This window comes from Heterodontus francisci, chromosome 30 (assembly GCF_036365525.1).
Source record: "Heterodontus francisci isolate sHetFra1 chromosome 30, sHetFra1.hap1, whole genome shotgun sequence".
NCBI classification, from domain to species: domain Eukaryota; kingdom Metazoa; phylum Chordata; class Chondrichthyes; order Heterodontiformes; family Heterodontidae; genus Heterodontus; species Heterodontus francisci.
The window spans coordinates 47,415,304-47,429,117 of NC_090400.1; positions in this window are offsets into that span (position 1 = coordinate 47,415,304).

Below are 13,814 nucleotides of genomic sequence, written 5' to 3' on the forward strand. Positions count from 1 at the left end.
TGCCACTCAATAAGATCATGGCGGATCTGATTGTGGCCTTAACTTACTTTCCTGCCGGCCCCCCCGTAACCCTTGACTCACTTGTCGATTAAAAATCTGTTTAACTCAGCCTTGAATGACCTAGCCCATGCTCTCTGGGGAAGGGAATTCCAAAGATTAATGACCCTCTGAGAGAAGAAATTCCTCTTCATCTTAAATGGGAGACCCCCTATTTTTAAATTGTACCCCCTAATTCTAGATACCCCCACAAGGGGAAGCATTCTCTCGGAATCTATCCTATCAATGCGCCTCAGAATCTTTTATGTTTCAATAGGATCATCTCATTCTTATAAACTCCAATGAGTATAGGCCTAACCTGCTCAACCTTTCCTCATGAGGCAACCTCTTCATTTCAGGAATCAGCCTAATGAACCTTCTCTGAACGGCTTCCAATGGAAGTTTATCCCTCCTTGACTAAGGAGACCAAAACTGTACACAGTGCTCTAGGTGCAGTCTCACCAATGCCCTGTACAGTTGCAGCAAGGCTTTCCTATTTTTATACTCCATCCTTCTTGCAATAAATGCTAACATCCAATTGCCTTCCTAATTACTTGCTGTACCTGAATACTAATATTTTGTGATTCATGTATGAGGACACCCAGATCCCTCTGTACCGCAACATTCTGCAGTCTCTCTCCATTTAAATAACCTGCTTTTTTATCCTTCCTGCCAAAGTGGACAACTTCACATTTTCCTATCTGCCAAATTTTTTTCCCACTCACTTATCCCTTTGCAGACTCTTTGTGTCCACCTTGCAATTTGATTTCCCACTTATCTTTATATCGTCAGCAAATTTGGCTACAATACACTTGACCCTTCATCCAAGTCATTAAATGGTTGAAGACCCAGCACTGATCCCTCTGGCACTCCACTAGTTACAGTTTGCCAAGCTGAAAATGCTCCATTTATCCCGACTCTCTGTTTCCTGTTAGTTAGCCAATCCTCTATCCATGCTAATATATTACACCCAACACTATGAGGTCTTGTCTTGTCAGAGTCTTACCTTTTATGTGGCAACTTATCGAATGTTTTTTGGAAATCCAAATACACTACATCTACTGGTTCCCCTTTATCCACTCTGCTTGTTACATTCTCAAAAAACTCTAATAAATTTGTCAAACATGATTTCCCTGTCATAAAACCAAGTTGACTCGGCCTGATTTTATGATGATTTTCTAAATATCCTGCTACTACTTCCTTCATAATGGATTCTAGCATTTTCCTAATGATAGATGTTAGGCTAACTGGCCTGTAGTTTCCTGCTTTCTGTCTCCCTCCTTTCTTGAATAGAGGAGTTACATTTGCAGCTATCTCTGCAGCCACTTCTTTTAAGAACCTAGGATGCAGTCCATCAGGTCCAGGGAACTTATCAGCCTTTAGTTCCCTTAGTTTTCCTAGTTCTTTTTCTCTAGTGATAGTGATTGTTTTAAGTTCCACCCTCTCTTTTGCTTCTGGATTTTCTACTATTCTTGGGATGCTTTTTGTGTCTTCTACTGTCAAGACAGATACAAAATACTTGTTCAAAGGCTCTGCCATTTCCTCGTTTCTCATTATTAGTTCCCCAGTCTCATCCTCTAAGGGACCAACACTTACTTTAGCTACTCTTTTTTTTTTAATGTACTTGTAGTAGCTTTTACTGTCTGTTTTTATATTTCTTACTAGTTTACTCTCATACTTTAATTTCTCCCTTTTTAGCCATGCTTTGCTGGTGTATAAAGTTTCCCAAACTTCTGGCCTACCACTAAACTTTGCAGCATTGTATGCCTTTTCTTTGGTTTTAATACCATCCTTAACTTCCTTAGTTAGCCATGGATGGTGCATTCTTCTCATAGCGTCTTTCTTTCTCCATGGAATATATCTTTGTTGAGAGTTATGAGATGTCTCCTTAAATGTCTGCCACTGCTTCTCTACCGTCTTACCTTTTAATCTATTTTCCAAGTCTGCTTTAGCCAACTCTGTCCTCCTATCTTTGTAATTGTCTTTATTTAAGTTTAAGACACTAGCTTCAGATACCAATTTCTCACCCTCAAACTGAATGTGAAATTTATCATGTTATGATCACTCTTGCCTAGAGGATCTTTTACTATGAGGTCATTAATTAACCCTGTCTCATTGCACATTACCAGGTCTAAAATAGCCTGTTCCCTGGTTGGTTCCAGAATGTATTGTTCTAAAATATTGTCCCAAATAAACTCTATGAACTCAGCCTCCAGGCTATCTTTGCCAATTTGATTTGTCCATTCGATATGAAGATTAAAATTGCCCACGATTATTGCAGTACATTTCTTACAAGCCCCCATTATTTCTGTCCTACTGTTAGGGGGCCTATAAACTACTTCCATCAATGACTTCTTTCCTTTGCTATTTCTTAACTCCACCCAAACTGATTCTACATCTTGATCTTCCGAGTCACCATCATTTTTCTCCATTGTACTGATCTCAGCCTTTATTGACAGAGTTACTCCACCTCCTTTTCCTGTCTCCCTAATCTTCTGAAATGTCAAATACCCTTGAATATTCAGTTCCTAGCTATTTCGACACCTTTCAGAGGGCGCAGGGTGGGATTTCTGGCCAGGCATGCTGGAGGGCCCATGATCAGGTAGGAAATTGGCATGCAACCCAGGCCCTGACTGATTTTCCTTCCATTTGTTTCAATGGAAGGATAATCTAGTGGGATCTGTTCCGGGTGTGTGATCCTCTTTGCCTGATCTTTTTCCGGTCTGTGCGCCTCCCAGATGGGTACTTTACGCACAAGTGATACAGACATTAATCAATCCTAAGGTCTCACAAAATTTATCCTGTGGAATCTGCTGCAGTCTGAACTTTCCCAGACAGATATGCCTCCCAACCTCGGTGCTGAAAGGGTACAATTTTGTTGGTGTTTAGGGTATTTTGGGATTTTTTGTAAAGGTGATTTTTCTGACTCAGTCTTACATGCTACTGCTGTTGCGTTTCCCAGTGCTCCTGATTACTGTTTGGATGTCCTGAAAGCTGTGCTTTCAGACTAAGTGTAGTCCTACAACCACATTTTTGGAACAGTCTGCATCTAGCTGTGGTTGCCAACCCTCCAGGATTGTCCTGGAGTCTCCAACAATTAAAGATTAATCTCCTGGGCACTGCTTCAGGTGCATCGGGAGAAAAACCACAGAAGCATTAAAAATAAAAGGTGGGGTTCTTTGAACACTTTTTTTCTTTGTTAAAACATTAATGGAACTAGGGAAGAAAAAGGCAGTTTGACCAGGTGGGACAGTTGGAGGTGGGAGGCTCACGTGATTTAAAACCTCCAGGAATACGTCCAAGCGGCGTTGGCAACCCGAGTTCCAGGTCTGAACTGCACCCCCATAGCGAATTTAGGTCTCACGCCATTGTGAAAGCAGTGATTTGAAGAGAAAGGACCTTCATCACCTTTTCAGGGCAACTAGAATGGGCAGTAAATGTAGCCTTGCCGGGATCACCCACATTGCGAGAAGGGAAATAAATACCAGGAAGATGCCTTGTTAAAAACATTTACTACCTCAACCCCTCAATGTTTGCTCACCACTTCCTCCGACTGTTTTGGCTATGGAGTTCCCACTTTCTATTGGCTTGTTGATTGGACATGCTGTGTTTTGAATCTGCCAAGACTCCTAAGCTCTAGTTGACTTTTATCTTTAGCTGTTTTGACACCTTTCATAGGCTAAGTGTGTTGCTTATTTTTCCTTGCTCTGTGTCATACTCTGTGCTTTTCTGCATTAAATTTCACCGCCCATTGGTCTATTTACATATTTTGTCCAACCCATTTTACCATTTCTGAGCTGCCTGCTGAGATTCCATTGGCCCTCCTAGTTTGGAATCACCTAACCACTTGGTACCAAGGCTGAGGTCACTGATGACAGCTGTTTAACTGTACAGTGGTTCTACTTTGAATCTGTCTCAGAGGTAGCAGGACAGGAATTCAGCTACAATACAGCCTGATACCACCAGGGGGTAGGCTTAGCACACATGTTGCTTTCCCCATTCTTTTAATGCAGTTGCAATCACATTTGGAAAATATATACTGCACCTTCTTACTGTTCTGCCATCACCAATGGTAAACTTTTTATGTTCTTAATTGAGATATTGTCCACTGCTCATTATGACACCATTGCAGCTCTTTGCAAAGGGAAGGTCCATGTAACAGAGCTGTATACATTCTCTGGAATGGATTGAATGAAAACTTTTTTTTTATTGAGTTTGTCAGTGTCAGAGGCTGTGTGCAGCCTTATTATTCTGTACATATTGGTTTTCACTGGAATAAATGCACTGGTTTTTTGACACCTCAGATTTAGCAATGGTACAAAGAAAATGCAAATAGCAGTCAGAACAATTGGGTTTCTAATCATTTAATTCTTAACAAACAAGTGTTGATCATTTTTTAAAGTGCTCTTGTTGCTAACCTTACACTGCTGCCACTGCAGTGTAGTACTGATGGAGTGCTGCACTGTTGAAGGTGCCATTTTAAATTGAGGGCCTGCCTATCTTCCCTCTCAGGTGGAGGTGAAAGATTCTATGGCACTATTTGAAGAAGAGCAGGTGAGTTCTCCCCGGTGTCCCGGTCAACGTTTAACCCCTCAACCAACATCATGAAAACAGATTAATTGTTTTTCTCACCTTTGTGGGACCTTACTATGTGCAAATTGGCTGTCGCCAATTATAATAGTGACTACGCTTCCCCCAAAAAAGTGGATAATTGGCTGTAAAACGCTTTGGGATGCCCTGAGCTTGTGAAAGGTGCTATATAAATGCAAGTTCTTTCTTTATTCAGAGGGACCACGGGAGAAGCTGATGTGGGAAATGGAAAAATGCCATGCTGGCACACTAGGGGGCCAGCTTCTGAGGTGGGAGCTGAATTTTGGGGCCAAGTAGAGGAAACGTGACTTTGTTCCTCCCCGAATTGTGGGTTCTTGGTGCTGATACTGGTGGCCTGAAATGGAAAGTGTTCCATTCCCCAGCCCTAACATGCTGCACCCTGAGTAGCATAAAGAAATGGCTAAAAATAATCTGTTACAAAGAATTAATATTTGCTTTTATTTCTTTTTTTTTTAATGTTCACATCCTTGTACTGATGTTGCTGTTGGGTGAATCTATTCTGATGTTGAAATTGGTTCACCCCTGGGTTAATACTGACACTGAACTAGCTCCTTCACACCCTCAAGGTCCCAGTAACCCTCATAATAAAGCAAGATACTGTGGATGATGGAAATCTGAAATTAAAGCAAAATGCTGTAAATACTCAGCAAGTCAGGCGGCATCTGTGAAAACAGAAGCAGAGTTAATGTTTCAGGTCAATGATCTTTCACTAGAGGTGGGAAAGTTAGAAATGTAATGGGTCTTAAGATGATGGTTGGCGGGAAAAGAACAACAGGGGACGTCTGTGATAGGGTGGAAGACGGGAGAAATTAAATAACAAAAGAGCTGGCGGTGCAGAGCCAAAGGGAGTGGTAATGGTACAAGTAAATAGACAAAAGATGTGTCCAGAGGAGGTGTGAATGGCAGAATAATGAACAGTTGCCCTCCAAAAGCAAAACGAAGAGAAAAACAAGATTAAGATCAACACGTGCAAAGAAAAGGAAACAAAATGGAGACAGAGATTACAGTCTGAAATTGCTGAACTCAATGTTGAGTCATGAAGCTGTAAAGTGCCTAATCGAAAGACGAAGTGCTGTTTCTTGAGCTGGATGGGAACACTGTGGTAGGCTGAGGACAGAGAAGTCAACATGAGAGCATGGTGGAGAGTTAAAATGACAGGCCACCGGAATCTCAGGGTCATGCTTGCAGATTAAACCGTGGTGTTTTAGCAAAGTATGTTTGGTCTCTCCAGTGTAGAGCAGACTGCGTTGTGAGCAGCGAACACAGTGTATTAAATTGAAAGAAGTACACGTAAATCACTGTTTCACCTGGAAGGAGTGTTTGGGGCCTTGGACAGTGAGGAGTGAGGAGGTAAAAGGGAAGGTGTTACACCTTCTGCGATTGCATGGAAAATTGCCATGAGAAGAGGACAGGGTGTTGGGGTGATTGAGCAGTGGACTGAGATTTTGCAGCGGGAACTGTCCTTTCGGAATGCTGACAGGGGAGGGGAAGATGTATTTGGTGGTGACGTCATGTCGGAGGTGGCGGAAATGGCGGAAGATGATCATCGAATACGGAAGCAGGTGGGGTGGAAGGTGAGGACAAGGTGAACCTTATTCTGGCTCTGGGAGGAAGGGATGAGAGAAAAAATGTGGGAAGTAGGTCGGACACGGTTGAGGGCCCTGCAAACCACGGTGGTGGGGGAGTCCTCGGTTGAGGGAAAAAGAAGACATAGCAGAAACACTGTTGTGGAAGATTGCATCATCAGAACAGATGTGGGAGGAAGAATGAAATGGAGTGATTACAGGAAGCAGCCTGTGAGGAAGTGTAGTCAATGTAGCTGTGGGAGTCAGTGGGCTTCTAATGAATAATTGTTGATAGCCTAGTTCCAGAAATGGAGACAGAGAAGTCGAGGAAAGGAAGGGAAGAGTGGGAAATGGACCATGTGAAGGTGAGAGAAGGGTGGAAATTGGAAGCAAATTTGATGTTCAAGTGCAGGGCGAGATAAGGAAATGGCACCAATACAGTCATTGATGTACCAGAAAAAGTGAGGGAGGGGCCTGAGTAGGACTGGAACAAGAAATAGTTCACATATCCCACAAAAAGGCAGACATAGCTAGGTCCCATGCGGACACCTTTCATTTGGCGGAAGTGAGTGGAGCTGAAGGAGAAGTTGTTCAATGTGAGAATAAGTTCAGCCAGGCAGAGGAGGGTGGTGGTGGATGGGGACTGGTTGGGTCTTTGTTCTAGGAAGAAGCGGAGAGCCCTCAAACTGTTCTGGTGCGGGATGGAGGTGTAGAGAGATTGGACGTTCATGGTGAAGAGGAGATGGTTAGGGCCAGGAAGTGGTTCACTGTTAAACAGAAGCATCTCAAATGTAGGTAGGGAGAGACTGGACAAGGGGAGAAAAAAAGAGTCAAGACAGGAAGAAATCAGTTGAGTGGGGCAGGAACAGGCTGAAATGATGGGTTTACCAGGGCAGTCCTGTTTGTGGATCTTGGTAAGGAGGTAGAAGCGGGCTGTCTGGGGTTGTGGGACTGAGGTTAGAAGCTGTAGAGGGAAGATCTCCAGAGGAGATGAGGTCAGTGACAGTCCTGGAGACAGTGGCTTGATGTTTGGTGGTGGGGTCATGGTCCGGGGGAGGTAGGAGGAAGTGTCAGAGACTTGGTGTGTGGCCTCGACGAGGTAAAGGTCAGTTCACCAGACCACAACAGCATCACCATTGTCAGCAGGTTTGATTATGATGTTTGGGTTAGACCTGAGAAAACAGAGTGCAGCAAGTTCAGAGGGAGACAGGTAAGAGTGAGTGAGGGGAGCAGAGAAATTGAAACAACCAATGCCACACTGGCAGTTCTTGATGAAAAGATCAAGGGAGGGTAAGAGGCCAAAGGGAGGGGTGCATGTGGAGGGGGAATACTGGAGATGGGAGTGCAGGGGAAGGACTCCTGGCCAAAGAAGTAGGCGCAGAGGCAAAGGTGCCGGAAGAAGAGCTCGTCGTTATTCTGAGCTTGAAATTCATTGAGGTGGGGCAGTGAGGGGATAAAACTGAGGCCTTTGCGAAGGACAGATCATTCAAGGTCAGGGAGGGGAAGGTCAGAGGCTATCATGAATACATAACAAGAGGTGAGATTAGAAGAAGGGATGGGGTCAGAGGGAAGTGAAGGGGAAGAAAGATCTGGAGGGATGTTGATACCCATGAATGTTGGAGCTTGCAATCCTTAACACCTGAAAGAAAGAAATAGTTTTTTTTGTTAAGGCACCGAATGAGATGTAGGATGAAATGAAACTGTAGAGCAGGATAGCTTTGAGAGAGAGTGAGTCAGTGCTGCTAAGAGAGAGGTCGCGAGTGTGCATGTGGCGGCGCATGGTACTGAGCGTGGATCTCGGGATGCAGCAAGAGCAGCATTTTGAGGAATTCTGAATGTCTGGGAGATATCTGTAATCGTGGGTGGATTCGAAACATGAAGGGTGGCATTTTAGTTGGAATCTACGTGGAATAAGTCGGAGCTGGAGACAGTTGTTGGGGAAGGATTTGTAGCTGTGAAAGTGAGTTTTGATGGATACCTGATCAAGCACGAGAAGGGGAATAGAAAGCAATGAAGGTGAACAAGGTAAAAGAGATTAACGGAAATCCTATCAGAGAGAACAGCAGAACTTCTTCAAAGTGAGCATTCCTGGAAGAGAAGTGGTGTGGTGCCACCAACAAACAGATCTCCCCTTCAACCTTTACTGACCCGAAGGAGGACAATCACAGCTCCTCCAATCTCGACCCAAAAATCAATGTCTTGCTTCTCTTTTCTGCTGTAATGTGTGGTATGAAATACTAAAACTCGCCCTGACTCTCCCACTACCTTTTCAGGCAATTCAGTTACTCAATGCTCTTAAAATAAAAGCAAAATACTGCTGGAAATATGAAATAAAAAACAGAAAGTGCTGGAAATACTCAGCAGGTCTTTGGAGAGAGAATCAGAGTTAACGTTTCAGGTCTGTGACCTTTCATCAGAACTGGAGCATTATGGCTTATTGCTTTCGTAGGGAATCTCGCACTCAAAAATACGACTGGCATTCAGATTGTGTTTTTAATGTGGTTACATGACTTCAGGCACTTCACAGAGACATTATCAAACAAAATTTGACAGTGAGCCACATAAGGAATATTCGGGCAGGTGACCAAAATCTTGGTTAAAGAGGTCGGTGTTAAGAAACATCTTAAAGGAGGAGAGTGTGCTGGAGATTTAGGGGAGGAATTCCAGAACTTAGGACCTCGGCAGCTGAAGCCATGGCCGGTTAAAATTGGGGATGTGTAAGAGGCCAGAATTGGAGGAGCGCAGAAAAAAGTAATTCTTTGTGAAGGATTTGTACATCTATTTCTTCAGCCCTGGTTGGCTCAGTCGGCAGAACTTTCTTCTGGATTCGAAGGTCAAGAGGTCAAGTACCCCCCAACCCCGTCCCTCACTTACAGGAGTACATAGCCCAGTCTGGTACTTCAGTGAATTATTTGAAAGAGTGCGACATAGCCAAAGATGCTGGAGTAAATGTCTGTTTCCACCTTCTTGGCAGTAATCTGATGGAGTGGATGGCTTCATCCGTTGATGAATCCGCCTAGTTTATATTCCATTGATCCTACAGGTGCATGATGTGCTCCATCAGATTCCCTCCCTAGCAGCAAAGATGAATATTTATCACACTATCTTTTTGAATAAGACATTAAACAGAGCATTAAATATCTGTTCGGATGGCTGTGGAAAGACACTATTCACAGAGGGAGCAGTATGCGCCTGGTCTCCATTCCCCTCTGTACCAGTACCACCAAAAAAACGGACACCTTTGCAGTTCCTGTTGGTGGGATCTTGCTGTGCTGCATCAGTCCACAACATTGACCACACATCAAAAGCCACTTAGTGAACGTTAAGCCCTGAGTTGGTGATCATGTAGTACATAAATGCAAGGTCTTCGTCACATTTGGGTCCCTATTCTGTACGTTCTTGTATTTTCCACGTCTATTAAATCGATTACATTCACTGTTGAGAGACATTTGGCGAAACACAAGTAACACTCCTCTGCTGCGCTTTTTTTGTTTCATTTTATTTTCTGCTGTGTGCACTTGACTGTGATGCCTTTTGCAGTTGAATGCACTGTTGTCCAAGCTCAAACGAGAACAGTTGCTTCTTGGGCAAGTTACTGGAGCGCCGCTGCCGCCAGCTGCACCAATCAGAGCACTAGAGGAGAGAAGCAGGCAGTCTACACTTGATTATTCGTTAGCATACACTTTTAATGGAGCTGGCTGCGCAGAGCTCTGCAAACTGTACATTGGAACATAAGTCAAGGAAGTGAAAAGGGCATTCAACTCACTGGAGTTTGTCTGGTATTCTAACTCATTCAACTGTGTTCTGCCCATCCAGCAGATTATTCCACATGTTTATCATCCCTTGCATGAAGAAGTCCCTTCTGACATCTGATCTTAATTGACTTTTCACAGGCCTATCATCTCTGGCCTCAGTATCCTGTTTTACTTTCAAAAGCCATTCAGGATTCATCTCATCTTTGTCACAGGTTTTCCAACCTGGGCTCCGTAGCACTTTAGAAGCCCGAGAGTGAATCCCAGAGACTTAATGCGGTCCCCAGACTGTTGACTTACATTAAATCAAGGTCCCATCTGCCCTCTCGGCTGCAATGATGGCAATATTTTGAAGAACAGTAGGGGAGTACTCCCATATTCCTGGCCAATATTAATCTCTCAAAGGCTATCTAGTCATTATCACAATGCTGTTTGTGGGAACTTAGAGTCATAGAGGCATAAAGTCCCTTTGGCCCATCCTGTCTGTGCTGGCCATCAAGCACCTAACTACTCTCATCCCATTTTCCGGTAGTTGGCCCGTAGCCACAAGGCCACAAATGCTAGGGCATTTCAAGTGCTCATCTAAATACTTCTTAAATGTTGTGAGGGTTCCTGTCTCCACCACCTCTTCAGGTAGTGTGTTCCAGATTCCAACCACCCTCTGAGTGAAAATTTTTTTCCTGGTTATTGATCCCTCCACTAAAGGAAAATGTTTCTTCCTACCTAACCTATCAATGCTCCTCATAATTTTATATATCTCAATCATTTCCCCCCTTACCCTTCTCTGCTCTAAACAACCCTAACCTTTTCAGTCTCTCGTCATAGCTGAAATGCTCCAGCCCAGACAACATCCTGATGAATCTCCTCTGCATCTTCTCCAATGCAATCACATCCTTCCTATAGTGTGAGTACACAGTACTCCAGCTGTGGCCTAACTAGCATTTTATACAGCTCCATCATAACCTCCCTGCTCTGAAATTCTGTGTCTTGGCCACTAAAGGCAAGTATCCCATGTGCCTTCCTAACCACCTTATCTACCTGTGCTGCTGCTTTCAGTGATCTATGGACAAGTACACCAAGGTCCCTCTGACCCTCTGTACTTCCTAGGGTCCTACCATCCATTGTATATTCCCTTGCCTTGTTAGTCCTCCCAAAATGCATCACCTCACAGTTCTTAGGATTAAATTCCATTTGCCACAGCTCTGCCCATCTTACCAGCCCATCTATATTGTCCTGTAATCTAAGGTTTTCCTCCTCTCTATGTACGACACCACCAATTTTTATGTCATCTGCGAACAGACCTCCTATATTCACATCTAAGTCTTTAATGTACACTACAAACAGCAAGGGCCCCAGCACCGATCCCTGTGGTATGCTTCTGCTCACAGGAATCCACTTGCAAAAACAACTCTCGACCATTACCCTCTGCCTCCTGCCACTAAGCCAATTTTGGATCCAATTTGCTAAATTGCCCTGGATCCCATGGGCTCTTACCTTCTTAACCAATCTCCCATGCGGGACCTTATCAAAAGCCTTACTGAAGTCCATGCAGACTACATCAACTGTTTTACCCTCATTTACACATCAAGTCACCTCCTCGAAAAATTCAATCAAGTTTGTTAGACACGATCTCCTCCTGACAAAGCCATGCTGACGATCCCTGATTAATTCCTGCCTCTCCAAGTGGAGATTAATCCTGTCCCTCAGAATTTTTTCCAATAGTTTCCCAACCACTGATGTTAGACTCACTGGCCTGTAATTACCTGGTTTATACCTGTTACCCTTCTTGAATAAGGAACCACATTTGCTGTCCTCCAATCCTCTGGTACCTCTTCTGTGGCCAGAGAGGATTTGAAAATTTGTGTCAGAGCCCCTGCTATCTCCTCCCTCGCCTCACATAGCCTGGGATACATCTCATCTGGGCCTGAGGATTTATCCACATTTAAGCCCGCTAAAACAACTAATACTTCCTCCCTTTCAATGCTATGTTCAAGTATATCACAATTCCCCTCCCTGATCTCTACACCTACATTGTCCTTCTCCATATTGAACACAGATGAAAAGTAATCACTTAAAACCTCACCTATGTCCTCCGGCTCCACACAAAGATTGCCACATTGGTCCCTAATGGGCCCAACATTTTCCCTGGTTATCCTCTTGCCCTTAATATACTTATAAAATGCCTTAGGATTTTCCTTTATCTTGCCTGCCAGTGTTTTTTCATGTGCCTTCTTCGCTCCTAATTACTTTTTTAAGTACGCCCCCCTACACTTTCTATACTCCTGTAGGGCCTCCACAGTTTTCAGCACTCTGAATCTGCCATAAGCCTCCTTTTTTTTCCTGATTCAATCCCCTATATCCCTTGACATTCAGGGTTCCCTGGTCTTGTTAGTCCTACCCTTCAACTTAACGGGTACATGTTGGCTTTGAGCTCTCACTATTTCCTCTTTGATGACTCCCACTGGTCTAATGTAGACTTTCCTACAAGTAGCTGCTCCCAGTCCACTTTGGCCAGATCCTGTTTGATCATATTGAAATTGGCCTTCCCCCAATTCAGTAACTTTATTTCCAGTCCATCTTTGTCCTTTTCCATAACTACCTTACATCTTATAGAGTTATGGTCACTATTCCCGAAGTGCTCCCCCACTGACACTTCTACCGCTTGTCCGGCTTCATTCCCTAGGATTAGGTCCAGTACTGCCCCTTCTCTTGTGAGACTTTCTACGTACTGGCTTAAAAAGCTCTCTTGTATGCATTTTAAGAATTCCGCCCCCTTTAAGCCTTTTGCACTAAGACTATCCCAGTTGATATTGGGGAAGTTGAAATCCCCTATTATTACCCTATTATTTTTACATCTCTCTGAGGTTTGCTTACATATCTGCTCCTCTATCTCTCCCTGACTGTTTGGAGGCCTGTACTACTCTCCCAGCCAAGTGATTGCCCCCTTTTTGTTTTTAAGTTCAACCCATATGCTGTGCACAAATTAGCTGCCAAGTTTTACTACGTTCCAAAAGTGGCTACACCTCAAATGTAATTGACCGTGAAGCACTTTGGTAGGTTTGCAGGCCATGAAAGGCACAATAATAAATGCTTTCTTTACCGAAACCTTGGGCCAGACGTTCAAATCGGGGTCGGTAACCTGATGTCTGGATGAATTCCGAGTCACCAACCCCACACTCGCCATGTTATTTTGAAATGTAAATGCCCTAATTGGGCAGGAGGTGAGCTCAGTAGTCATGTTGGGGGCTCCATTACCTTGCCGGAGAGAACAGGCAGCTCCTAACAGGGTTAGCAATGCGACGAGGATGAAAGGGGCCATGCAGGAAAAATGAAGGTCCTGCACCAGCCCCGGCACAAGAAGGTCCACTAAAAAAAAACAATTTTAAGACTAAGTCGAATAAACTTTATTCGACCCCCGCACGAACCTGGCAGCTACCAGACTGTTTGGGTTTGCTGACATAACGTTTAAATATTTCATTCTGCACCAGACAAGCCCTTCAATAAGCTCCTTAAGGAGCCGATAATTGGCGGAGAGTGGGTTTTCCCTTCTCTTTCCCCCCCGCCCCCGCTGGCCCTTTGGAAATTACAAACTGTTTCGGGGGTGTCGGGATCCCAAGGCAACCTCCGGGGCCGCGATTTTGCACCAGGTCCTGATCCCACCACCCTTTAAAAATCCAGCCCATTATTTTTGTCCCTGTATATGAAGGAAAATCAGAGGGGGTCATTTTAACTTTATATTTATTGTTGGGCAAATAAGTGTGATCGGCCGCTCTTTTTACACCGCTTATAATTTTCCACTGCGGACGGCGTGGTTTAAAGTGGGCCTGCTGATTCACTACTACAGTCATTA